This window comes from Notamacropus eugenii, chromosome 1 (assembly GCF_028372415.1).
Source record: "Notamacropus eugenii isolate mMacEug1 chromosome 1, mMacEug1.pri_v2, whole genome shotgun sequence".
NCBI classification, from domain to species: domain Eukaryota; kingdom Metazoa; phylum Chordata; class Mammalia; order Diprotodontia; family Macropodidae; genus Notamacropus; species Notamacropus eugenii.
The window spans coordinates 375,651,067-375,676,964 of NC_092872.1; the positions used below are offsets into that span (position 1 = coordinate 375,651,067).

Sequence of the window (25,898 nt, forward strand, 5' to 3'; positions counted from 1 at the left end):
AGCTTCACTTTTCCCCTCTCACCTTTTTCCTTTTCTCCTCCATTGAACAAGATTTTTCTTATCTCTCTTATGAATTATAGCCTGCCCCATTCCATTTCTACCTTTCTCCTCCCAGTGTTTTCCTCCCTCACCCCTCAATTGTATTTTATTTATTTATTTTATGAATATCATCTCTTCTGATTCAACTCAAACTGTACTCTCTGTCTATGTGTGTGTGTGTGTGTGTGTGTGTGTGTGTGTGTGTGTGTGTATAATCCCTCCATCTATCCAAATACTGAGAAAAGTCTCAAGAGTTACAAATGTTATCTTTCTATGTAGGAATGTAAACAGTTCAGCTTTAGAAAGTCATTTACGATTTCTCTTTCCTGTTCACTTTTCATGCTTCTCTTGGTTCTTGTGTTTGAAAGTCAAATTTTCTCTTCAGTTCTGGTCTTTTCATCAACAATGCTTGAAAGTCCTCTGTATCACTGAATGACTATTTATGCCTTTGAAGTATTATACTCAGTTTTGTTTGATAATTTCATGAAAGATAATGTCTAGGCTCTTTTTTTTGATCATGGCTTTCAGGTAGTCCCATAATTTTTAAATTGTCTCTCCTGGATCTATTTTCCAGGGCAGTTGTTTTTCCAATGAGATGTTTCACATTATCTTCTATTTTTTCGAACTTTTGTTTTTTTCCTAACTTCTTGGTTTATTTCATAGTCATTAGCTTCCCTGAACTGGATTCTCTCTTTTAAAGAACGATTTTGTTCAGTAAGCTTTTGAAATTTCTCTTCCATTGGACTAACTGCTTTTTAAAGCCTCCTTCTCCTGATTGGCTTTTTGGACCTCTTTCTCCAATTGAGTTAGCCTCTTTTTATTTATTTATTTATTTTTTTAAATTTAAATTTATATATTTAAGTTTTCAACATTCATTTCCGCAAACTTTTGGGTTCCAAATTTTCTTCCCATTTCTCCCCTCTCCCCACCCCAAAATGCTGAGCATTCTAATTACCCCTATCACAAATCTTCCCTCCCTTCTAACATCCCTCCCTTCCCTTATCCCAATCTTCTCTTTTGTCCTGTAGGGCAAGATAACTTTCTATACCCCATTACCTGTATTTCTCATTTCCTAGTTGTATGCAAGAACAATACTTAACAGTTGTTCCTAAAACTTTGAGTTCCAACTTCTCTTCATCCCTCCCTCCCCACCCATCCCCTTTGGGAAGGAAAACAATTCAATGTAGGCCATATCTGTGTAGTTTTGCAAATGACTTCCATAATAGTCATGTTGTATAAGACTAACTATGTTTCCCTCCATCCTATCCTGCCCCCCATTTCTTCTGCTCTCTCTGTCCCTCCCCAAGAGTGTTGACTTCTAAATGCTCCCTCCGCCCATTGCCCTCCCTTCCATCATCCTCTCCACCCTGCTTATCCCCTTCTCCCCCAATTTCCTGTATTGTAAGATAGGTTTTCATACCAAAATGAGGGTGTATTTTATTCCTTCCTTTAGTCGAATGTGATGAGAGTAAGCTTCATGTTTTTTCTCTTACCTCCCCACTTTTTCCCTAAACTCAAAAATCTTTTACTTGCCTCTTTTATGAGAGATAGTTTGCCCCATTACATTTTTCCCATTCTTCTCCCAATATATTTCTCTTTCACCCTTTAATTTCATTTTTTAAAGATATGATCCCATCCTATTCAATTCACTCTGTGCTCTCTGTTTCTCTGTCTGTCTGTCTGTCTGTCTCTCTCTCTCTCTATGTGTGTGTGTGTGTGTGTAATCCCACCAACTACCCAGATACTGAAAAAAATTTCAAGAGTTACAAATGTTGTCTTTCCATGTAGAAATGTAGATAGTTCAACTTTAGTAAGTCCCTTATGATTTCTCTTTGCTGAGAAGCTTTTCATGCTTCTCTTCATTCTTGTGTTTGAAAGTCAAATTTTCTTTTCAGCTCTGGTCTTTTCATCAAGAATGCTTAAAAGTCCTCTATTTCATTGAAAGACCATTTTTTCCCCCTGAAGTATTATACTCAGTTTTGCTGGGTAGGTGATTCTTGGTTTTAGTCCTAGTTCCTTTGACTTCTGGAATGTCATATTCCATGCCCTTCGATCCCTTAATGTAGAAGCTGCTAGATCTTGTGTTATCCTGATTGTATTTCCACAATACTTGAATTGTTTCTTTCTAGCTGCTTGCAATATTTTCTCCTTGACCTGGGAACTCTGGAATTTGGCCACAATGTTCCTAGGAGTTTCTCTTTTAGGATCTCTTTCAGGAGGTGATTGGTAGATTCTTTCAATATTTATTTTGCCCTCTGGTTCTAGAATATCGGGGCAGTTTTCCTTGATAATTTCATGAAAGATGATGTCTAGACTCTTTTTCTCATCATGGCTTTCAGGTAGTCCCATGATTTTCAAATTGTCTCTCCTGGATCTATTTTCCAGGTCAGTTGTTTTTCCAATGAGATATTTCACATTATCTTCCATTTTCCCATTCTTTAGCCTCTTTTTAAAGGTGTTATCTTCCTCAGCATTTTTTTGGGTTCTCCTTTAGCAGGCTACTGACATGCTTTTCAAGCTCTTCTATGGCCTGAGCCCATTTCATATTCATATTCACATTCATTTGGAGGCAGAGGCCTTGATATCCTCTGACAGTATGCGTTGTTCTTTCTCATCTGAAAGGATGGAAGGAGACACCTGTTCACCAAGAAAGTAACCTTCTGTGGTCTTTTTTTTTTCCTTTTTGGGGCATTTTCCCAGCCAGTTACTTGACTTCTGAATCCTTTGTAAAGAGGAGGGTCCTAGTGCTCCTCCTCTCCCCATTGCTGTGCTCAAGGCTGAGATTCAGATCAGCTGCTCAATTCCTTCAGGGATTTTGGGTGGGGGCAGGGTACCACTGAGGGCTGAGTTCAGATCAACTGCTCAATTCCACCAGAGGGTTTAAGTTGAACTGCCTGGACAATGGACCCAGGCTGCTTCAGTGTAGCTCCCTGCCACATGTTGCTGCTGCTGCTGCTGCTGCTGCCTGAGGTCAGTGCTAGAGGAACCCCGTTCCCCTCTCACCCAGCTGGGAAAGCCCTCCCACACTGACTTTTGGAGTTTTCTTTGTGGCTTGTGGGCTGAGGGATCTGGGACCCTCCCTGCTGAGAATTCTGCCCCGAATATCTGTTCAGGTCCTATTCCTCCCAGTGATGCAAGGCCAGGGCTGGGCTCCATTTTGCTCAGTGTCCCATGAGGTAGACCTTTCTGTCAGCCTTACAGGTTACCTTTGTCTGGAAACCTCTTTCACTCTGTTGTTCTGTGGCTTCTACTGCTCTAGAATTTGTTGAGAGTCATTTTTTAAAAAAAATTTATTTATTTAACTTTTAACATTCATTTTCACAAAATTTTGGGTTCCAAATTTTCTCCCCACTTGTCCCCTCCCCCACCCCAAAACACCAAGCATTCTAATTGCCCCTATCACCAATCTGCCCTCTCTTCTATCATCCCTCCCTTCCCTTGTCCCCATCTTCTCTTTTGTCCTGTAGGGCCAGATAACTTTCTATACCCCTTTACCTGTATTTCTTATTTCCTAGTTGTATGCAAGAACAATACTTAACAGTTGTTCCTAAAACTTTGAGTTCCAACTTCTCTTCATCCCTCCCTCCCCACCCATTCCCTTTGGGAAGGCAGGCAATTCAATATAGGCCATATCTGTGTAGTTTTGCAAATGACTTCCATAGTAGTCGTGTTGTGTAAGACTAGCTATATTTCCCTCCATCCTATCCTGCCCCCTATTGCTTCTATTCTCTCTTTTGATCCTATCCCTCCCCAAGAGTGTTGACTTCAAATTGCTCCCTCCTCCCATTGCCCTCCCTTACATCATCCCCCCCACTCTGCTTATCCCCTTCTCCCCCACTTTCCTGTATTGTAAGATTGGTTTTCATACCAAAATGAGTGTGCATTTTATTCCTTCCTTTAGTTGAATATGATGAGTAAACTTCATATTTTTCTCTCATCTCCCCTCTTTCCCCCTCCACTAGAAAGTCTTTTGCTTGCCTCTTTTATGAGAGATAATTTGCCCCATTCCATTTCTCCCTTTCTCCTCCCAATATATTTCTCTCTCACCCTTTAATTTCATTTTTTAAAGATATGATCCCATCCTATTCAATTCACTCTGTGCTCTCTCTCTCTCTCTCTCTCTCTCTCTCTCTCTCTCTCTCTCTCTCTCTCTCTCTCTCTCTGTGTGTGTGTGTGTGTGTGTGTGTGTGTGTAATCCCATCAACTACCCAGATACTGAAAAGTTTCAAGAGTTACAAATATTGTCTTTCCATGTAGGAATGTAAACAGTTCAACTTTAGTAAGTCCCTTATGACTTTTCTTTACTGTTTACCTTTTCATGCTTCTCTTGATTCTTGTGTTTGAAAGTCAAATTTTCTTTTCAGCTCTGGTCTTTTCATCAAGAATTCTTGAAAGTCCTCTATTTCATTGAAAGACCATTTTTTCCCCTGAAGTATTATACTCAGTTTTGCTGGGTAGGTGATTCTTGGTTTTAGTCCTAGTTCCTTTGACTTCTGGAATGTCATATTCCATGCCCTTCGATCCCTTAATGTAGAAGCTGCTAGATCTTGTGTTATCCTGATTGTATTTCCACAATACTTGAATTGTTTCTTTCTAGCTGCTTGCAATATTTTCTCCTTGACCTGGGAACTCTGGAATTTGGCCACAATGTTCCTAGGAGTTTCTCTTTTAGGATCTCTTTCAGGAGGTGATTGGTAGATTCTTTCAATATTTATTTTGCCCTCTGGTTCTAGAATATCAGGGCAGTTTTCCTTGATAATTTCATGAAAGATGATGTCTAGGCTCTTTTTCTCATCATGGCTTTCAGGTAGTCCTGTAATTTTTAAATTGTCTCTTCTGGATCTATTATCCAGGTCAGTTGCTTTTCCAATGAGATATTTTACATTATCTTCCATTTTTTCATTCTTTTGGTTTTATTTTGTGATTTCTTGGTTTCTTATAAAGTCATTAGCCTCCATCTGTTTCATTCTAATTTTGAAAGAACTATTTTCTTTAGTGAGCTTTTGAACCTCCTTTTCCCTTGGGCTTGTTCTTCTTTTTAAAGCATTCTTCTCCTCATTGGCTTTTTGAACCTCTTTTTCCAATTGAGTTAGCCTATTTTTCAAGGTGTTATTTTCTTCAGCATTTTTTTGGGTCTCCTTTAGCAAGATGTTGACCTGCTTTTCATGCTTTTATTTCATCTCTCTCATTTCTCTTCCCAGTTTTTCCTCCACCTCTCTAACTTGATTTTCGAAATCCTTTTTTGGGCTCTTCCATGGCCTGAGCCCATTGAATATTTCTTTTGGATGATTGGGATACAGAAGCCTTGATTTCTATGTCTTTCCCTAATGGTAAGCATTGTTCTTCTTCATCTGAAAGGATGGGAGGAGATATCTGTTCACCAAGAAAGCAACCTTCTATGGTCTTATTTTTTTCCCTTTTCTGGGCATTTTCCCAGCCAGTTACTTGACTTCTGAATGTCCTCTCCACACCCACCATGCCACCAGATCTGCCCAGCCAGTGCTTGGGGTCTGAGATTCAAATGCTGCTTCCCAGCCTCAGGGCTTTGGATGGGGGCAGGGCTGCTATTCAGTGTGAGATTAAATTCAGGTGCTCGAGTCAGGGCAGGGCCACCTCACGGGGCTTAGTTCCCTCAGGGGGTTTATGTGGAGACCTTCAACAATGGCTCAGAGCTCCTGCCTGCTTTGGGAGTCCTTGTCTGCTGCTGGCTCCACTGCTGCCTCCCGAGGGGGCCTGAGTTATGGGGACACCCCACGCCCCTCTTGGTGAACTGAAAAGACCCTCTCACTGATCTTTGGCACCTGTGGGTGGAGAGACCTGCGTGACTGCTGGAGATTCTGTCCCTGAAGCCTGCTCATATCTGCTCCCCTCAGTGCCATGTGGCCAAGGCAGGGTTGGGCTCTGCTCTGGGTCCGGTGTGCAACGGGCCTTTCGGGTCAGTTTCTCAGGTCTCTCTGGAACAGAAATCTCCTCGGTTCCATTGTTCTGTGGCTTCTGCTGCTCCCGAATTTGTAAATACCTTTACAGGTATTTTATGGGCTGTGGGTTTGGAGCTAGCATATGTGTATCTTTCTACTCTGCCATCTTGGCTCCTCCCCTTGAGAATCATTTTTTACAGGAATTTTGTGGGCTGTGGGGAAAGCACTAGATTATATGCATCTTTCTACTCTGCCATCTTGGCTCTGCCCTGCCTTTTTTTCAAAGTCTATGGTTGATGTCACTTCTCAGGTTGTAGATTTTTTTCTCCAACTTCTACATGTGTATTATATGAACAGCTTAATTTACAGATGAGAGGATTGAGCGTTTTTAAACAGTTGTATTATTAATTCCTTCAAATTATCTAGCCTATGATTTGGGAAAAAAATCTGTCCATGTGGGGTGGCAAGGTGCATTAGTAAGGAAATAACTAGAATCATGAGCTATTCACCATTTGTATAATTTATTATGAATATAGTCACTTCAACTGTGCATCAGTTCTCTTTCTGTGGTTAATAATGGGAATGATAATAATAGTAACACCTACCTCCCAGAGTTATTATGAGGAAAATATTTTGTAAACTGTAGGAAATATGAGCTATCATTTATTCTGCTCATCTTTTTCAATGGTATTTAGATAGAAACAGTCCTGGGAAAGTTGATATCCTGATATTATTCTTTTTTATTTAATGTTCTTTGAACCATGTGTTCACCCTTCATTGCCGAAGAAGACCATGCCATCAGAGAAATGATGACATGACTTGCATTTGACTTTGTTTTGAGTGAGGGAGGGCTGTGCAGGTCACCAGCCTTACTTCTCCTCCAGAGCCATCTGAATCCAGTGACCAGATATTCATCAGGTTGACTGGAGATGACCCAGGATGAGGCAATTGGGGTTAAATGACTTGCTCAAGGTCACACAGCTAGTGAGTGTCAAGTGTCTGAGGTGACATTTGAAGTCAAGTCCTCCTGACTCCTGCACTGGTCCTCTATTTACTGCACCACCTGCAAAAGTAGATAACATAGCTATTTTTTGTAACTGAATAAAAGCATTCAGTACAAGCTCATCTTGTGTAGGATCATCGAGAGCATGTTCAGGACAATTATAATAGTGGACAGGGCAATAGAGATGATATCATATCTCATCCTGTCAATAACAATAATAGCTAGGTAGTATTTATATATAGTGCCTACAATATGCCTGGCACTGTGCTAAGCATATTACAAATATTATCTCATTATATCCCCACAACAGCCCTGGTAGGAAAGTGCTATTATTATCCCTGTTTTACAGATGAGAAAACTGAGGCAAATAGGTTAACTTGCCCAAGGTCACACAGCTTTTAAATGTCTGAGGTCAGGCAGGAATTTGAATCTTCTTGATCACCGGCGGTTCTTTGCACTGCACCATACAGCTGCTGTTCTCACATGATTTTGGTCGTTTCTACTAGGTCTCCATATTTTGATAGTTTTTGTTCCTGGCAGTTTGAAGATTATGAGTATTTGGTACAGTGAACATCTATAAATAACATTGCTCTTAAGGTTTTATGGTACAGTTTTATATCTGGGCCATTGTGGGGAACTGTGTACTATGTGACAATGATCTCATTCTAGGAGACTTTATTCATTGAGTTCTCTGGGCTATTTTGTTGTTTCTCTTTATGGTAGGGGTATTATTACCTTTTAAAAATATCTTATTTTTTATTTTATGTTTATTTTGTTACCATTAAATATGATAATGAACTTCTGATATATAATTCTAGCCACCATTATTAGACATCTGAGAGGTGCTATATTTTTATAGTCTGAAGTGTTGTGTTGTATAGTTTCTGCCATTCCTTTGAATAATCTATATTGAGTACTAAATCCAGACTGCTTAAGTATAACCCTTCTGTTATTTCTGGTGACAATTGCATGGTCCTGTTTCATTTGGGGCTTGAATGGTCTTTGAGAAACATTTCCTCCATATTAATGACCACTGAAGTATCTCTGATAGTCACTGAAGGGTGCTCTTTTAAAGCTACCACATTTGCATGTGTAACCAAAAAACCCAAGAAAATATAGCAGTGAAATACCTGTATGTCATGAAATTTAGCACTGAGCTGAGAGAACTAACTACGTACATAAAAATTAGCTCAATTTGGTTTTATTGGGTCAGGAACAAACATTCTTCAGCAGCCTAATGTCAGTAGACATACACACACACACACACATACAAGTGTGTGTGACCATTGCTGTCAGAGCAAAATTATTGCTTGTTGCAAGTTTTCACATAATGTATTTATAATATTCTGCGTAATTCACTTTTCATTATAGATGCTGGTCATTAGCTAGTTTGGTAATTATTTGGAGTCGATGAACTAATTTGTAGTGAGGATATAAAAAGAATTTAAGTTCCATATATCTCCAGAATTTGGGAACAAGACTGAAAATAGCAAATGCAACAGATAGTTAATTGCTGGAACAGTAATAGTAGAATAGCTGTGATTACAGTGTCTTGTGTTAATCTCATACTACGTCAGGCTGCACCAAGTATTTATGGACATCGTGTAAGGCATTTTCATAGCTACCTGTGGCAGTAGATGGCCCCTATTTTACAGAACAAAGACTCAGAAGCAGAGACACTTAGAAACCACCCCAAATCACAGAATAAGCTTGAAAGTAGATTTCCTGGTTCTGTTTCAAAAATAATTAAAATCTTGATTTTGGGGTATTTGTTTATATTTAGTATGAAGACAACGAATATCCTAATGCCTTGAAATCAGAGAAATTAATTCTTTTCTTATCCTTTTCTAAAAGAAAATCATCCATAAGCCATTTTTTCCAACTATCCTGTACATACTCTTTTTCAAAGCTCAAACTGAAGACCTATAAAAGACCTTAAACAGACCTTTGCAAAGCCATCGCTTTGTTTGTAGGGGGAAATAGGGAAGAAAGGATATGTTGTGTTCTCATTCAGTCATCTGGGGAGAAGGGGAAGGACACTAAGAAATAAAGGCAAGAGAAGTACATTCATCACCAGGGTCTGCATGCTAGACTGACGAGTGGTTCCCAGGGGAGTCTTAACAAGGTGCTGCTGAATCTGGGCCCCCAGACTCTCCCCTCCTCCCCCAAACAATTCCTGGTACATTCAGTACAAAACAGCTCTACCATCTTCAACTACCAGCTCAGCAACCCCCCTCCCCCTCCGTCTCTCAGAGTCTATCAGCGATGTGGGTAAGGAAGGCATTAAAATGGATAGATTGATAGCCTTGTGATAACATCGATCTTCATACATGTTGTATATTATGTCAATTCTTCATTGCTCAGAGATTTCATCAATGGTGAAAAATCATGTGGAGAAAAGCCAGGAAAGCTAAAGGCTGTAAATTCCAACCACAGAGGCTCTGGCTGCTTCAGAGTCTCTGATGTCATCTCCTGCAATATGGAGGTTAGGACTTTTTGTTTATACCCTCAGCCAAGGGGATAAGCTTGCCACAAGCAAAACAATACAAAACAGAACTAAAAAAGGAGGCAAGGGAGGGTAGTAAAGTATTAAAGCAACCCAACCTTATCAAGTTAATTCAATATTCATTAGGAACATTGGTCTACGGTTTTCTTTCTTTATTTTGACTCTCTTTGGTTTAGAAATGGAGACCATTATTGTGTCATAGAAGGAATTTGGTAGGACAATATTTTTTCAGACAGTTTATATAGTATTGGCGTTGATTGTTCTTTAAATATTTGGTATCATTTACTTGCAAATCCATTTGATCTTGAGTTTTTTTTTTTCATTTTGGAGTTCATTTATGACATGTTCAATTTCTTTTTCTAAGATAGAGTTACTTAAGTACTCCATTTCCTGTTCTGTTAATCGAGCAATTTATAGTTTTGCAAATATTTATCAGTTTAATTTACATTATTTTATTGTCACATATTTGGGTGAAATAACTCCTAATAATTTTTTTAATTTCTTTGTTGATTATAAATTCAGCCCTTTCATGTTAATACTAATTTAATTTTTATTTTTAAATCAATTTAGCTAAGGACATCTATCATTGTTAGTTTAAAAAAATAGCTCCTAGTTAATTCAGTTGATTTTTTTGTTTTAAATTTTGTTAATCTCACATTTGATTTCCAGTATTTCTATCTTGGTGCTTAGTTAAGTGTTTTATTTCTAGCTTTTTTGTTTGCGTGCCCAATTTGACAATTTGCTTTTTCTTTTTATTGATATGTGTTTAGACTTATACAATTTCCCTTAAGTACTATTTTGGCTGTATCTCCAAAATTTTGATATGTTGTCTCATCATTATTATCTTTAACAAAATTATTGATTGATTTCATGATTTGTTCTCGGACCCACCCATTCCTTAAGATTCAATTACTTAGTTTCCAATTAGTTTTTAATTTTTGCTTGAAAGGTCCTTCATTGATAACTTTCATTTCAATAAAAATATAATTAATATTTCTTATTTCCTGCATTCATTTGAGAGGTTTTATGCCCTAACATGTGGTCACTTTTTGTGAAAGTGCCATTACATAGCCAAGAAATCGGAATACTCCTTTCTGTTTCCATTCAGTATTCCCCAGAGGTCTATCAGCTATTCTACTCAGGTTTCCTTCTCCCTTCCTCTGTCCTCCCTTTACCTTCCCCTCTCTCTCTCTTTTCCCTCTGTCCCTCTTTCTTTCCTTCCCTCCCTTCTTCTTTCCTTCCCTTCATTCTTCCTCTTATCCCTCCTCCCTTTTTCCTTCCTTCCTTCCTTCTTTTCTTCCTTCTTTCTTTCCTTCCTTCCTTCTTCCCTCTCTCCTTCCCTCCCTCTTCCCTCCCTTCTTCCCTCCTTCCCTTCCTTCTTTCTTTCTTTTCTTCCTCCCTTCTCTTCCTTCCTTGTGTTGAAGCTGCTCTTTTTCTTTGAGGCTTAGATTGTAGTTGTTTTTGAGTCATTATCTTCTGAATTTATATCTTGACCTTTTCTATCATCATAATAACTCTTTACAGTGGGATTATTTTTTTTTATTTTCTTATTCTTTTAGCATATTCTTGACTTTGGACTTTATGTTAAGGGTGACTTCTGAGCACATGTCAGGGGATGGGGTAGGGAAGAAAATCTGACTTGTGCTTTGACTGCTTTTACAGCTTAGATTGGGGATCAGCAAACTTTCAGTACTCCCTAAGATATGTGATCTGAGGTGAAGTATGTTCACCACTCTCCTGGTGAGCTCTTCAAGTTTCTGACCCAGTTTGAGTCTGTTGGCTTGTACTTGGTTAAAAGTTTCAGTAGACTGCTGAGTAGACTTGGTCACTATTAGTATGTTTGGAGGCTCTGCAGGTTCAGAATGACTGAACAGCAGGCTCTCCTTTGTTCTGGAATTCCTGTTCTGGTTATTCCACTGCAGGCTTCAGCATCCCTGCTCTGCTTCTGGGATCAGAGTCACATGGCTACTGTTTGCTTCTGAGCTTGTTCCTCACTCAACAGTTAGATAACTCCTCTGCAGCTGTTCCTTCCCCTCACCCTTGGGTCCAGGTCTCTTCAGTCCACTCTGTATCTATGACCCAGAACTTGATAGGGCATAACAGAGCTGCCAGGGCTGACATAAAGAGCTCAGAAGTACAAACCACCCATTCTTTGCCACCCAGACCCACCTTACCCTGTCAACAAGTGCTTAGAACCCAAGCAGCCTGTTCTAGTTCAGGGATCCTCTAAGATCTCTTCCAGTCTTGGTGCCCCATCTTGGCCCTCTTTCAGTTCCTGAATACTGGAATGTTCTGAATACAGTGTGTTCCTGGCCAGACCCCAACCCCAATGTCTGAAGATCTCTCTACTTCTTTCCCTAAGCCAACCTATATTGGAAAAATAGCTCCCAGACTTGTTCTTGGATTTACCATTGAGAATTTCATCTGGTGCATTTTCTAGCTCGATATAGAGGAGGTTTGGTGGGGGAGTTAGGTTGAATATCTTCTAGTTACTCTGCCATCTTCAAAAGGAGTATTTTCATAATACAACAGAACCTCAAAAAAGGATTTATATGAAACTACAAATCTCTATTTCATACCACTTACTTTTAAGTGTGTGTGTGTGTGTGTGCGTGTGTGTGTATATAACAAGTTTTACACATTGCTTTCAAATCTGTTTTGCTTGCTCTGTGCTTTCTTCTGTCCTCTAACATGGATTATCAAAAAGAGGATTATTGAAGATAAAATGGACAATTTTGATTATATAAAATTGAAAAAATATTGGGGGAAAATCCCAATGCATTTAAAAGTAGAAGGAAACAGTTGAATGGGTTAAAAATCTTTGGAGTAAAAAATCTAATTTTCAAGATATGTAGGAAGCTGATTCAAAGTTATAAGAATAAGAGTCATTTCTCCAACTGATAAATGGTCAAGGTATATGAATAGGCAATGCTCAGGGGAAGAAATCCAAGCTATCTGTAACTATATGGCAAAAACGCTCCAAGTCACTACTGATTAGAAAAATATAAATCAAAATAATTTTGATGTGTGATCTTACAACCATCAGATTGCCAAAGTAGACAAAAAAGAAAAATGACAAATACTGGTGGGTCTGTAAAAAAACATTAAATTTGCACAAAAGTCTTTTAAAAACACATATTTTATTTTCCCCTGTTTTCTTGAGTAGGGATATCAAACTTCATTTATGGTCTTCCTGATGGATGGATGACTTGGGGCCATTCTTGAGAACACCACCTGTCTTCTGCTTTATGTGGGGATGCCCTCAGAGGGGACCTAAGCAGAATAGACTCTTGTTTTGACATTAGATAGCCCCAGGCCACCTAGTCCTTATATTTTGACAGAATTTATGTCTTCTTTATGATCAAGTTTATCTCTATTCCACCCCGCTTCCTTTCCCTACTCCCTTCTCTTTTAATTTTCTTTGTTAAACGTGCTTTCAAATACAAAAGGAAATCAGGGAGTTGTTTTTTTGTTTTTTTTTCTAACATTGACTAGAATAAGAGTAAACATTCTCTGAATGAGGTTCTCTTTTATCTTTCTTCATTTTGTTTGTTTCCTTAGTAGCTGTTGTTTCTAAAGCATGATTAGTAGTACAAAGTGGCACGATGGATAGAGTGAAGGTCTTGGAGTCAGGAAGACTCATCTTCCTGAGTTCAAATCCAGCCTCAGATGCAATTAGCTATGTGATCCTGTGCAAGTCACTTCACCCTGTTGGCCTCTCTTTCCTCATCTGTAAAATGGAGAAGGAAATGGCAAACCAGTCCAATATCTTTGCCAAGAAAACTCCAAATGGGGTCGTGAAGAGTCAGACATGATTGGAAATGACTGAACAAGTACAAAGTGGGGTTTCAGAACCAACTAAAATCCATCTTTGTAATTCCACATTAGCGGCTCTAAATTGAGTCCTCGGCCACCAATTCAGTCTAGAAGGCATATATTAAGTGCCTGCTATGGTCAAGCATGGCTTAGTGACTAGAGAACCCAACTTGCAATTAGGAAGACCTGCTTCAAGGCCTGCATCTCATACTTCCTAGCTACATGATAATGGGCCAGAAGATAAGCCACTTAACTTCTCAGTGTCCTCAGGCAAGTCTCTTAAGTTATGGAGGTGTTACTGATCTGTGCCAGTGACAGGGATTTCCATACTGGGAGTTTTTTATACAGATAACTTCACCCCCAAATGCAGCATATTATGTTAAGTACTAGAGATAAAAAGGCAAAAATGAAAAAAAAATCCCTGCTACTAAGAAAGCTAATTTTAGAGGGATGGGATATATAAACAGATCAGCGTATACATGATGTAATGTGTTGTTCTTGTCATTTTTCAATTGTGTCTAATGCTTTGTGAAGCATTGGCAAAGATACTGGACTGATTTGCCATTTCCTTCTCCAGCTCATTGTACAAATGGGGAAACTAAGGCAAATAGGGTTAAGTGACTTGCCCGGGATCCCATAGCTAGTAAGTGTCTTGAGACCAGATTTGACCTCAGGAAGATGAGTCTTCCTGATTCCAAGTCCAGTGCTCTCATCACTGCACCACCTACCTGCCCTCTATAACATATAAAGATAACCTTCAAAGGACCTACTGGACTCCACTCCTGTTCCTTCTTGGTTCATTGCTCTGGCATGCCACAATCTAGTCCAAGCTAATTGCTTTCCTTTTGCATCAGCCTGTATTCTAGCTCTTCTCCCTCTGTGAGCTCAGAAAGACAGATTACTTTGGCCACCTGCAAAGTTATTAAACACACGCGCGCACATACACACACACACACACACACACACACACACACACACACACACACTTTTTAGCTTATCCTAAAGGGGATATGAGAAGGAGGGAGAAAGCGGGCAAACCCAGGAGAAAAAGAGGGCACCAGTGAAAAACAAATAGCCGTGATTGAGGAGTCAGCATCTGAAAGCTAAAGATGTTGGCCCTGAGGCCCTCTGGCTATTGCAAATCCAGGCCAGATGTTTGCTGACTAGCTCAATTGCTGTTCAACTTGTTTAAGTCCTGGCAGTTTGTACATTTCATGGTGTCTTTATGAGACATTTTGCAGCCATGGCCTGCCACTGTGGTGGGGAAATAATGTCAGGTGACCCAGGCTCACATGTATATAATGACTGAGCCTTGTGCAAAAAAAAAAAAAAATACCTTTCATCTGGCCTTCAAGCAAATATTCTTGGAGCCAAACAGTCAGTTGCCTTTCTTGTTTCCCTTTTCTAAGAGTAAATAGACATTAATCACACTGACCTGGATGCTTTCCCTCATGCCGATCCAAATGAATGACTTTGAAATAATTTTTCTTTTTGGACTGGAGTAATTGTATCATATTGTACAATAATCCTCCAACTTCATTGTGCTTTGTCATTGTGGCATTGGTGCTAGTAGTTTCTAGTAAATGATTTATTTTATTCAGCCTCTTGACATATTTTATAGCAGAGAGATCACTGGACTGAGAATCAGGAGAGTTGTATTTTGATTCTCCACTTTGCTTCTTATTTGCTGAGTGACTGAACAAGTGACTTCCCCAATGTAAGCCTCAGTTTCTTTGGATTAGTCTCTAAAATCCTATTTAACTTAAAAATGTTATGAATATGTGGCTCTCTTAATCCTTCCTTAATAAGTGAAGAAAGTTGTATGAATTGATTCATTTGTCTTTTTTCAGGTCTAAAATAAGAGGTAACATAGTATGGACTAGCCTTGAAACCAGGAAGACCTGTGACACTTCTGACATGTTCTAGACTGGCTTTGTGACTTTAGGTAAGTCACTTAACCTCTTGGTACTCTACTCTAGGAAACTCTCTAAGACTCTCTAAATTGCAATGAAAGTGGTAATCTGCATTAGTAGATGGGGTTTCCTCTCCTGGGATCCCCATGGTGTTAAACTAGAATAGAAATGGATCCCTGAGAGCAGCATATTGATTGGAAAGCAAAAAGTAGCATTAACTGTGTTGTATTGTATTTTTATTTTGTATTTTACTTTGTTAGACACTTCTCAATTACATTTTGAACAACCACACTAGGGAGCAGTGCAGGAGCATGTTGCCTGTGTGCTGTGAGTCTGATACTTCTGTTTTATACCAATGAAATCACAAATTCAGTCTTTATCCCTATCCTTCATATGTAGCACAAAGAGTTTTTCAATTTTGTGTTTGAATATGTGCAAAATAAGGGTAAAAATGTCTATCTTCAGGGAAGAGACTTAATTATCTCTCAAAGAGGGCTATAGTCTACTCACAGGATAGTATTCAGTATTCTTAGGATATAAATGAGGAATAAAAATTTTTGTAATCTGACATCTATTAGTAGATTTGCTAGGCTACCTTGGGATGGGGTATACTAGTCACCATTTATCTATTCATGCCCCTAGTCCCTGTCATATTGTACATACACATACACAACCTTCCTCTTCTGTCTATTATGGTCAACCTATAGGTATTGAATTAGATAATATTTAAAGTCCCTTCTAGCCCTATTTCATTTGACTTAACCTTCCTCATCCACAATTGGCAAAGAGAACTGAGGAAACTCAAGATTTCATGAAATATCCAGGACATTTGTGTGACGCACCAAAATGTTGGTAAATATTTAAAAGATTGTTATTCCTATCTTTGAGTTTGATGGACCATCGAGATAATTGTGTACTTTGTCTAGTCTTGTCATTCTTAGATATCTGTCTTGGTTCCTCTGCCATTTGTTTATTTTAAAATATTTTATTGATGTGTTTTGTCTTTTACTTTTGTCATTTTCTGATATCTTTCCTCACCCCTCATTGCACATCCCAAGAATAACAATGAAAAAGTTAAATAAAACTGACAGATGAACCATCCCATTTATCAGTGTATACAACATTATGCTCTCATATTCCCTCATTTCTCTCTGAAGAGTAGGGAAGGGAATTTCCGTCATCTCTTCCTTGGGGGCAAGATTAGTTATTAAAATTAATCCTCGTTAATCTGTCTTTTAGTCTAGTTTTTGTTTACATTATTGTCGCAATTATGTAAATTGTTTTTTGGATGTTTACTTCACTCTGCATCAGTTTGTACAAATCTTCTTATGTTTCTTTGAATGCCACATGCTCATAATTTCTTAAGGTGCAAACATTTTCCATTACATTCACATACCATAATTTGTTCAACCATTTCCTGATTGATGGGCATCTATCTTGTTTCTAGCTTTTTCCTACCATAAAAAGGTTACTATGGACATTTTGGTACATGTAAGACTTTTTTATCTTATTGGGAAAAGGATTTGCACAGTTAAGTGACTTTTCTCTAATAATTCCAATTTGCTTTTTACAGTTATTTTTGTTGTTAAACATTTCAGTCATGCCTGACTCTTCATGACCCCATTTAGGTTTTCTTGGCAAAGACAATAAAGGAGTTTGCCATTTCCTTCTCTAGCTCACATTACAGATGAGGAAACTAAGGTAAACAGGGTTAAGTGACTTGTCTAGGTTCACACGGCTAGAAAATATCTGAGACTGGATTTGAACTCATCTTCTTATCTCCAGGACTGGAGCTCTATCCACTGTATCATCTAGCTGCAACTAGAATAGTTCTACAGATTCACAGTGTTATCAACATTATATTATTATACCTACTTCCCATAACTCCTCTGATGTTGGCTATTTTCATCTCCTGTCATTTTGGTATAAGGTGAAACCTCAGAGTTGTTTTAATTTGCATTTTCTTGTTATTAGTAACTTGTAGCATATTTTCATACAGAAAATGATAGTTTGTAGTTCTTAAAAACAACGAACCACAACTGTTTAACAATTCATCTTTTGGGGCTAGTATCACAGTCATATTCATGAATAATTCCCAATATATTCTGGATATCCTACTTTTGTTAGTGGTATTTGATGAGAAATTCTCCTCCCCATCCACAATATAGCTCATCTTCTTGAATTACTTTTGTTCACATGAAACCTTTTAAATTTTATGTAATTGAAATAGTCTATTTTATGATGACCCCTGTTCCTTCTTTAAGAATTATCTCTTAACTGGAGATCTGAAATATACCTCCTTGTCTCCTCTATCTTCAATAAAAAATGATGTGGCTTTCCACATGTGGAAAGACATGGGCGAGAGTCTCAAGGGATGATCAGTCATGCAAGGGTTGTGATCTGTAGCAATGGAGGGAATATCCAATTCAGGGGTATCACAGAACTATTAGAATATATTTGTACCTTGTTGGGGTATGTGTTGTAAAACACATGTATGTATGGTCTGAAACTTTTCTTTGAAATTGCTTTCCAATTTTACAAGTAGTTCTTGTCTAATTGGGAGTTTTTCTGCAAGTTGTTTATGGTGTTGATCATCTCTAGATCATGCTTGTCTAGCCTGTCTGTCCCACTCTTATTTGTTCTAAATCTGCTCTCTTCCTTTCTTCCTCATGGAGTCCTGCATAATGAAACATTTTGTTTGAAAATAAAGATGATGGGTGACAATAATAAAGTGAAATCTGATAATTACGTGGCAACACAGTTGATTTGGGTTCATTTGTTGATAATTTGAAGGTAAACTATAGCAGCCTAGAGGTGCAGGGGATAGAGTGCGGAGCCTGGAGTCAGGAAGGCTTGTCTTCCTGCATTCAAATCTGGCCTCGGACACTTACTAGCTATGTGACCCTGGGCAAGTGACTTTGTTGGTCTCAGTTTCCTTATTTGTAAAATCAACTGGAGAAGGAAATGGCAAATCACTCTAGTAGTTTTTCCAAGAAAACCCAAATGGGGTCACGACTGAAAATGACTGAACAATAAGAAAAATGGTGGTTAAAGTCAGGTCATTGTCTGGGGAAATAAAACTAGAGACTAACCCAGCACTCACAGAAAGGTGAAAGTTCATTATTATCATCTCAAAATGCAATGACGATTTCAGTCCCTACTAACTTTCATTTCTGTTGGAAAGTAATTCTGAGAAATTAAATTCAGACACATAGTGTGGGGGCTCCACATGCTAGCCCAGAGTTTGCTGTGGAAAATAATCACACACAGTTCCACACTGTTCTTTTCAACCCAGCTGTCTGTGGGGGCTGGCATGTTATTAACATCCTCTGCCAGCCAGCTCCTATTTTTATATCCCAGTCTTTTTCTAGAACATGACTCCTTGATGGAGCTGAATTCATTTGTGGGAGATGGAATAGAGTCTTCAACACACTTCCTTCAATCAAATTTGCCTCTGTGAGATCTAGGAAGGTGAAATCAAGGCTTTCCTATGATCTATTTCCCATGTCAAGACACAAGACTCTCTCTGTACAGTGAGATTTTGGATTAGATGATTTCTAAGACTGCTTTCCAACATTATGTGATTCTGTGATGTCATTCAACCCTTGCCTGAATCATGAATCCTGTTCCATAGTTACCCTGGAAAGCCTTCAAACCTCTGCTTGAAGACCTCTAGTGACAGGAAGCTTACTACCTTTAATTAGCTTGTCACAACTCTCTCTAATTCTACAATTAAAATTTCCTCCACATCATTTAGCTGACTTGTGAGTAGGAGTTGGCTACTTCTCCAAAAAAACTTTTTTCCTTGCCTCCAAATAAGCATTAAATGTAGTCTCTATAATTTAAGACTACTCCAGTTTGGTTTTTGTCGTGGTAAAAGACAACTTTTTGTTGTGTGAGATATCTGTACTTGTGAACAGGTCTTTAGAACAAACACCAAATGAATATTCTAACTCTAATTGGCTATAGGTATTAGGTGACCAAATCAAAATATAAGGGTTTTAAGCTTACATGAATATAGGATGAGTTGTTTCTTGCTTTCTGTTCTCCCCAGTTTCTCCTAAGAAACCAATCAACTCCTGAAAGTCATCTTTAAAAACTGGGATGAGTACATATGTGATATCATGGAAAGGGTATTACTGGATTTGGAGTCAGAGGAGCTATGTTGGAATCCTACCTTGGCTACTTAGTGTACCTATATAACCTTGTTACTATCCTCTGCCTGCTTCAATTTCCTCATCAGTCAAATGAGTAGGCTGGGTTAGATGACTGCTAAGAGCTATTCTAACTCTAAAACTGTAAGCTGCATGATCTAAAAAAGACTATTTTGAAATCAGTTTTTAAGAGGAAAAAATGCTATATAATCTGATATGTATGTATAATACATTTATTGTTGTAGTTGTTGTTTTTAAGTTGTTTCAGTTGTGTTCAAGTCTTTTTGACCTAATTTTGCGTTTTCTTCGGAAAGATATTGGAGTGGTTTGCTATTTCCATTTTATAGATGAGGAAACTGGGACAAAAATGGTTAAATGACTTGCCCAGGGTCATACAGTTAGTAGGTATCTGAGGCTGGATTTGAACTCAGGATTTCAGACTGGATTTCTGGATACCTAGATTTCTGACTCCAGGCCCATCACTCTATCCCCTGTGTAACCTAGCTGCCCATATACACATACACACATATATGTTCTCATTAATGAGACATGAAAGGTAAATGAAGCATGAATTTCTGTATCTTTCAATCTCATATGATCTTGGGCAAATCATTTAACTTCTCTCTACCTTAGTTTTCATACTTGTCAGTTATATGCAAGAATTAATGGAGAACTTAATATGTGCAAAGCTCCATTGTGGAGGATATAAAAATGAATGACATGGTTTACATTTTTTTTTTGTTCTTTCTGCAAACAGTTTAAGGCTATAGCTGTGGAACAGGATAAAGATTCAGAAATATAAGTTAAGGACAAGGATTATACATAGGATCATAGATTTAGAGCTATAAAAATGCTCAGAAGTCATTTTGTACAACCTCTTCATTTTATAGAGCAGGAAACAGATGTCCAGAGAAGTTAAATGACTTTCTCAGGGTTACATAGGTAGTAAATGTCACAGGTGAGATCTGACTCTTGGGTACTGTGCTTCCAGAGCCAGTGTGCTTTTCACCATTCAGTCTCTCTATACCTCGTAAACTCAGAATCCTTTAAGAGATGTTGGCCTTTACAGTAAGCATATGTCTAGGTGGAGGAAACAGAAACAAGTCTTTAATCCAACAGGAAATCACACCAAATTCATTGGCATTTTACAGAAGAGCTCATGTACAAATCACAATTCATGGCCCAAGGTCTCAAAATTCCCCCTTTCTCATGATACCTTAGTGTAGAGAGACTGAAATGTTTAGAATCACACTACAGATTGCTCTCCATGGTGCTGGAGTGGGAGGAGGAGAATGCTGAGCTCAGGTATATCACACACTACATGCCCCTTGGCAATCAAGGCAGTTCAGAGGGAGGCCTTGAGCTATGTAAACACCTCAGATCAGTATATATGAATTTCAAAGTGGTTAAAATTGTCTACCTTTCCTATCTCCTTCTTTCCCCTGTTTTTCTAAAAAGACTACTGCTTTCAAACAAGCATGCCCCGCCTGCCCCTACTATGTTATTCATGTGAAAGAACTTTATAATCAGGTTTTGGGTTTGCCTATATTGTCTCTCATTGATATGGATGAGTTTGAGGGAAATTTGGAGAGTGAAAACTAGAGTAACTGGAAATTCACTAGTTTATTATTTCAACAAAATTTTAGTGTCTTAGGGATATAAAGGTAACATGGGGTAAGAGCACAACCTTGGAGTCAAGAAAGATCAGATCTGGGTTTGAATCCTGCTTCTGACACTGTTTTAGACAAGTTACTTTGTGTCTCTCTGACTCGGTTTTTTTTTTGACTGAAGAATGGAGATTATACCTGTTGTAGCTCTCATGACAATATTCTATTAGTTCAGATATGATGATGGGACAAAATGAGGAACTTTCAACTCACTGAACAGTTATAAGGAGGTTTACTTTGCCCTAAAATAGTAAGCATAGATAATAAAGGTATACAGTATGACTTAGCTTGTCTAGGCATACCACCTCTTGTTGCCTTTGAAGGAAAGCTAATTTCTGTCAAAATAGAGGAAGAGGGACCTGGGCCCCCACATTATGGGGGAAAAGAATCTTTGTCACAGAAACATTTGTAAATATTAGTCCAATCACATCATAGTACCTATCACATCACAGGGTTATTATGAGGATCAAATGACATAATATATGAAGTGTTAAAACCTGAAATAGTGATATAATTGTGATCTATTCCTATTATATAAACAAAAACAAAGACCCAGTCTGCCGAGGGTTCTGGAGAGCTTATAGTCAACTTCAGGAACCAAATGATATGCGCTTGAAATAAATATGACTCAAAGCAAGTGAAAATCACTACATAGCAATAAGACGCACACACACACCTTCTTACTAATTCTACACTTTAAATCCCTTCAATCTTATACTCCCTTCCCTCTTCCCAGCCACTCTCTCCTTCTTTGCTCCAGTCTTAGAGGAAAAGGAAGAGGAAGCTTTTTGACCAAGACCAATCCCTCTACCTATGCCCTCAATGTTATCTCCTCCTATCATCTCTAGGAGCTTACTTACCCCTTCCATAAGTGTTAAACTTTTCCTGTCTGCTGGGTCCTTCCTTGTTATCTACAAAAATATCCAAGTCTCTCCCATCCTAAAGAAGAAAACAAAACAAAAACCATCTACATTGGATTGTACCATCCCTTCAAGCTATTGCCCTATATCTTCCCTTTCACAGCCCAATTCCTAGAAAAATCTCTAGTCACTGCCTTCACTTTTCAAGTACACTCAATTGTTGTTCAATCCTTTAGTAATGGCTGACTCTTCATGGCCCAGGGCCCATACTGTCCATGGGATTTTCTTGGAAAAGATCCTGGAGTGGTTTGCCATTTCCTTATCCAATGGATTCAAGCAGCAGAGGTTAAATGACTTGCCCAGAGTCACACAGTTAATGTGTCTGAGGTTTCACTTGAACTCAGGTCTTTCCTGACTCCAGGCCCAGTTCTCTATTCACTGAGCAACCTAGCAGCATCCTTCCTTGAAAATATCCCAAACAAGTGGCACAATGCCTGGCACACATGAGGCAGTTAATAAATGCTTGTGGGTAGATTATGTGTTGTTTCCCCCAGTAAAATATAAGCACCTTGGGTGCAGAGGTTCCTTTCATTTTTGTCTTTGTATTGCCAGTGCCTGGCACATACTTGGCAATATACTACATGTTCATTGGATTATAAACTGATGTAAACTTATTACTATAACCTACTAGTTTCGGGGTTATGCTTCTGCCTTTCTCATGGACTTGAATACCTTGCTAAATCTTCATCTCTGTCCTCTCTCCCACTACCCCCCCCCCCCAACTCCTTCCTTCGGTTAAGAAATTTCAATATTTGATGTACTTTTAAATACCTTTGTCTCTCATTTTATTGACCTTTTCCCTTCCCTGTATTTTCACTGTATCACCCCCATGATCTTCAACTTAGAAATCCCCTTGTTTGGTCAGCACTTTTTGTTTTTTCCTCTGCTTCATTCCTCTGAAACCTACTTTTTTGTCCTCATTGTGACTTTTCAGTCTCTGAATATCATCCATCATCCCTTCTCTGGTCTCACTTTCTTTCCTTCAGTCTTAGTTCTGTGGTTCTGATTTAGCTATGTGCTGCTTTCTAACCTTGAATCACTTTTGGCAGTGCTCTTAAACCCTAGTCAATTCTTCATCCCTGGACCTCTATTAACATCAACCTTCTCTACTTCTCATGCGCTAATGCTACTGAATGAGGAAGTCATGCATCTGTGTTGACTGGGTCCACTACAAATTCATATTGTCTAATCTCAAGTGGCCCCTCGATGCTTCACTAATAATCCTTATTCCTTGTTTGATTTTCTATCATGCTCCATGAACTGGTGGTTTCAAACCTAGGAAACTAGGTGGCATAGTGGATAAAATGCTAGGACTGGATTCAGGAAGACCCCAGTTCAAATTTGGTCTGAGACACTTACTAGCTGTGTAACCCTGGGCAAATTAGTTAAACATCTGCCTGCCTCAGTTTTTCTCAACTGTAAGAGGAGAATCATAATAACTTCTCTATGGATTGTTGTGAGAATCAAATGAGATATTTGTAAAACACTTAGTGCATAGTAGGCACTTAATAAATCCTTATTCCCCTTTCCCCTCTCTTCTCTCCTCAAGCCACCAATACTATCCTTAGACTCCTATCTCTTGAAAGAACTTGCCTCCTACTTTACTGAGAAAATTGAACTCATCAGACATAAGCTTCCTCATTTCCCTGAAATCATACCTCAAAAAAAACCCTCTACCTTCCTTTGCTCCTCTGTCATAGGTGAGAAGAGGTGGCTCATCTCCTTACCAAAGTCTACTCCTCCCTCTACTTGTGTCCTGGATCCCCTGTCCTCCTATTTCTTTTGGATGTTTGCTTCTTCCACCCTGTCTACAAACATGTTTGGGTCTTCCTCATCATCTACATCATACAACAACAACACCTCACCCAACCCTGCCATTCCTTCATACTGTCATGGGAGGCAATGTGATTTGATAGAAAGACTGCTGGATTTGGAATTTGAAGAGTTGAGTTAAGATTCTTGGTCTGTTCTGTGAGACTTTGGGAAAGTCACCTAATCTCTCTGGACCTGTTTCCTCATCTGTAAAATGTTATCTCATCATCCCTATCATACTCTCTAACTACAGGTATTCCTTAAGCCTTTGCTCTAGACCCTCTTCCCTTCCCTCTCTACAATCTCTCTCAGTGCCTTCATCAGCTTTTATGAGTGTATCATCTCTATATCAATATCTTAGAGATTTGTGCATCCAGCTACCATATCTCCTGAGTTTCAGTCTCATGTTACTAACTGCATATTGGATGTTTTAAATGGGACATGATAGAAATTCTTAGTCTGTCCAAAACTGAATATCTTTCCCTCTAGCCCCTCTCTCCCTCTTGCAAACTTTTCTATTTCTGTCAAAGATCCCACAATTCTTCCAGTGTCTTAGGTTTGCATCCAAGATGCTATTCATAATTCCTCACTTTTCTTTACCTCACATATCCAGTCAACTGCTAAACGTGACCATTTCTGTCTCTATAACTCTTATTACATTCAAGGCCCATCTCAACTCATGCAGGTATCACCTTAGCTCTGGTTTTTGTCACCTCTTTTATAGATCAGAGCTTCTTAAACTATGAGTCGAGACCTCATGTTGGGTTGTGAAAATTTTGGCAAGAGTAGAAGGTCTCTGAACATGCAATGACCCCAAATTAATTAAAAATCAAATGAGTAATGAATCTGAGGTGTTTCTGGCAGAGTTTGCCCATGTTGCATCAAGCAATTTCACTGCAGCCTTGATTCTGAGCACAAAGCATGAGCTCTTTGCACTAAGCATGCCCTCAGGCCACTCAGCTGCAAGAAAAAGGGATTGCTGGAGATGACTGCAACAGCTTCCTAATTGGTCCTAATGGGTGCCCCAAGTCTTTTTATACTCTAGTCCACACTCTAAGCTGTTGTTAAAGTGATTTTCCTTATGCTTAGACCTGACTATTCCCCAGTCGATAAACTCTAGTGGCTTCTCTGTTTGGTTTTAAAGGCTTTCACAACTGGTCCCATCCTGCTTTTCTGTCTTTACTAGATGAATGAAAAAGCATTTATTAAACACTCACCATGTGCCTAGCACTGTATTAAGTGTTGAGGATACACATGGAAAATCAAGACAGTTCTTACTCTCAAGGAGCTGACATTCTGGTTGGAAGAAATAACATGTAAGGGATTTCAGCTGCACATGCCCAGTGGTCCTTAAGGGTACAGTGATGAAGCAGATGGCAATCCATTTTCTTTAATGTAGTTTTCACTAATAAAACCATATCTATTTTTGCTACTGATCCATTTTAGAATAATAAGGACTTTGGTGGTAAGAACTTTTTTTCCAGGTCTTCAGTATCTGTGGCTCCTGAGGAGGGACTGCTGCATGTGAAGAGGAAATGCACACAGAGCTAAACCTTTAGCAGTGTTGGGGTCTGGGAGGTGCTGCTCCTCCCAGGACAGTTGTACTTATCTGCCTGTCAATGGCAGTTGGTCAGTAGTTAGTGGTGATGGTGCCCCCTTTCTGTCAGAGTTGCTCCTCTTTTTGAAGACTGTTTTGAAGACTGTAGGACCCAGGGTAGAAACAGGACCAGTGATCTGGGGTGGGCAGTGGGAGGAACTGCAATGCTGGGATTCTTGAACTTTGGATCGTGGGCTGATTCTACTGGGGTGGTTGTATATTACTTTCTTCTGTGCCTACTCAGTGCCCATGGATGCGTTCTCTACTCAGATGATTCCCAGATCTGTATATTCAAACCTAATATTTCTCAAAAACTTTTATCCTGTATTGCCAATTGCCTATTAGAATTCACTTGGATAACCCAATAGGTATCTCAAAGTGGGTAAGTCAAAAATGGAACTTCCCTTTTGGGGAAGTTCTTTCTCCAAACTTTCCTGCATCTGTTAAGGGTGCCACCTTTCATCTAGTCATCTTGGTTTGAAATTTCACTGTTTTTCTTAATGCCTTCTCCTCAGATTCATTTTGTCAAGTCCCATTATTTCTTTCTTCACAA

The 25,898-nt window shown here is 38.9% G+C and overlaps 1 long non-coding RNA gene across 1 annotated transcript in view; it reads left to right on the forward strand.

The window, feature by feature from the left end:
- The window catches only part of LOC140518482 (uncharacterized), a 112,784-nt gene that overhangs the window by 21,081 nt on the left and 65,805 nt on the right, over positions 1 to 25,898 (forward strand). The window contains exon 2 of the long non-coding RNA XR_011971939.1: positions 15,133 to 15,227. This is a non-coding gene — a long non-coding RNA (uncharacterized lncRNA). The remainder of the gene's footprint in view (positions 1 to 15,132; positions 15,228 to 25,898) is intronic.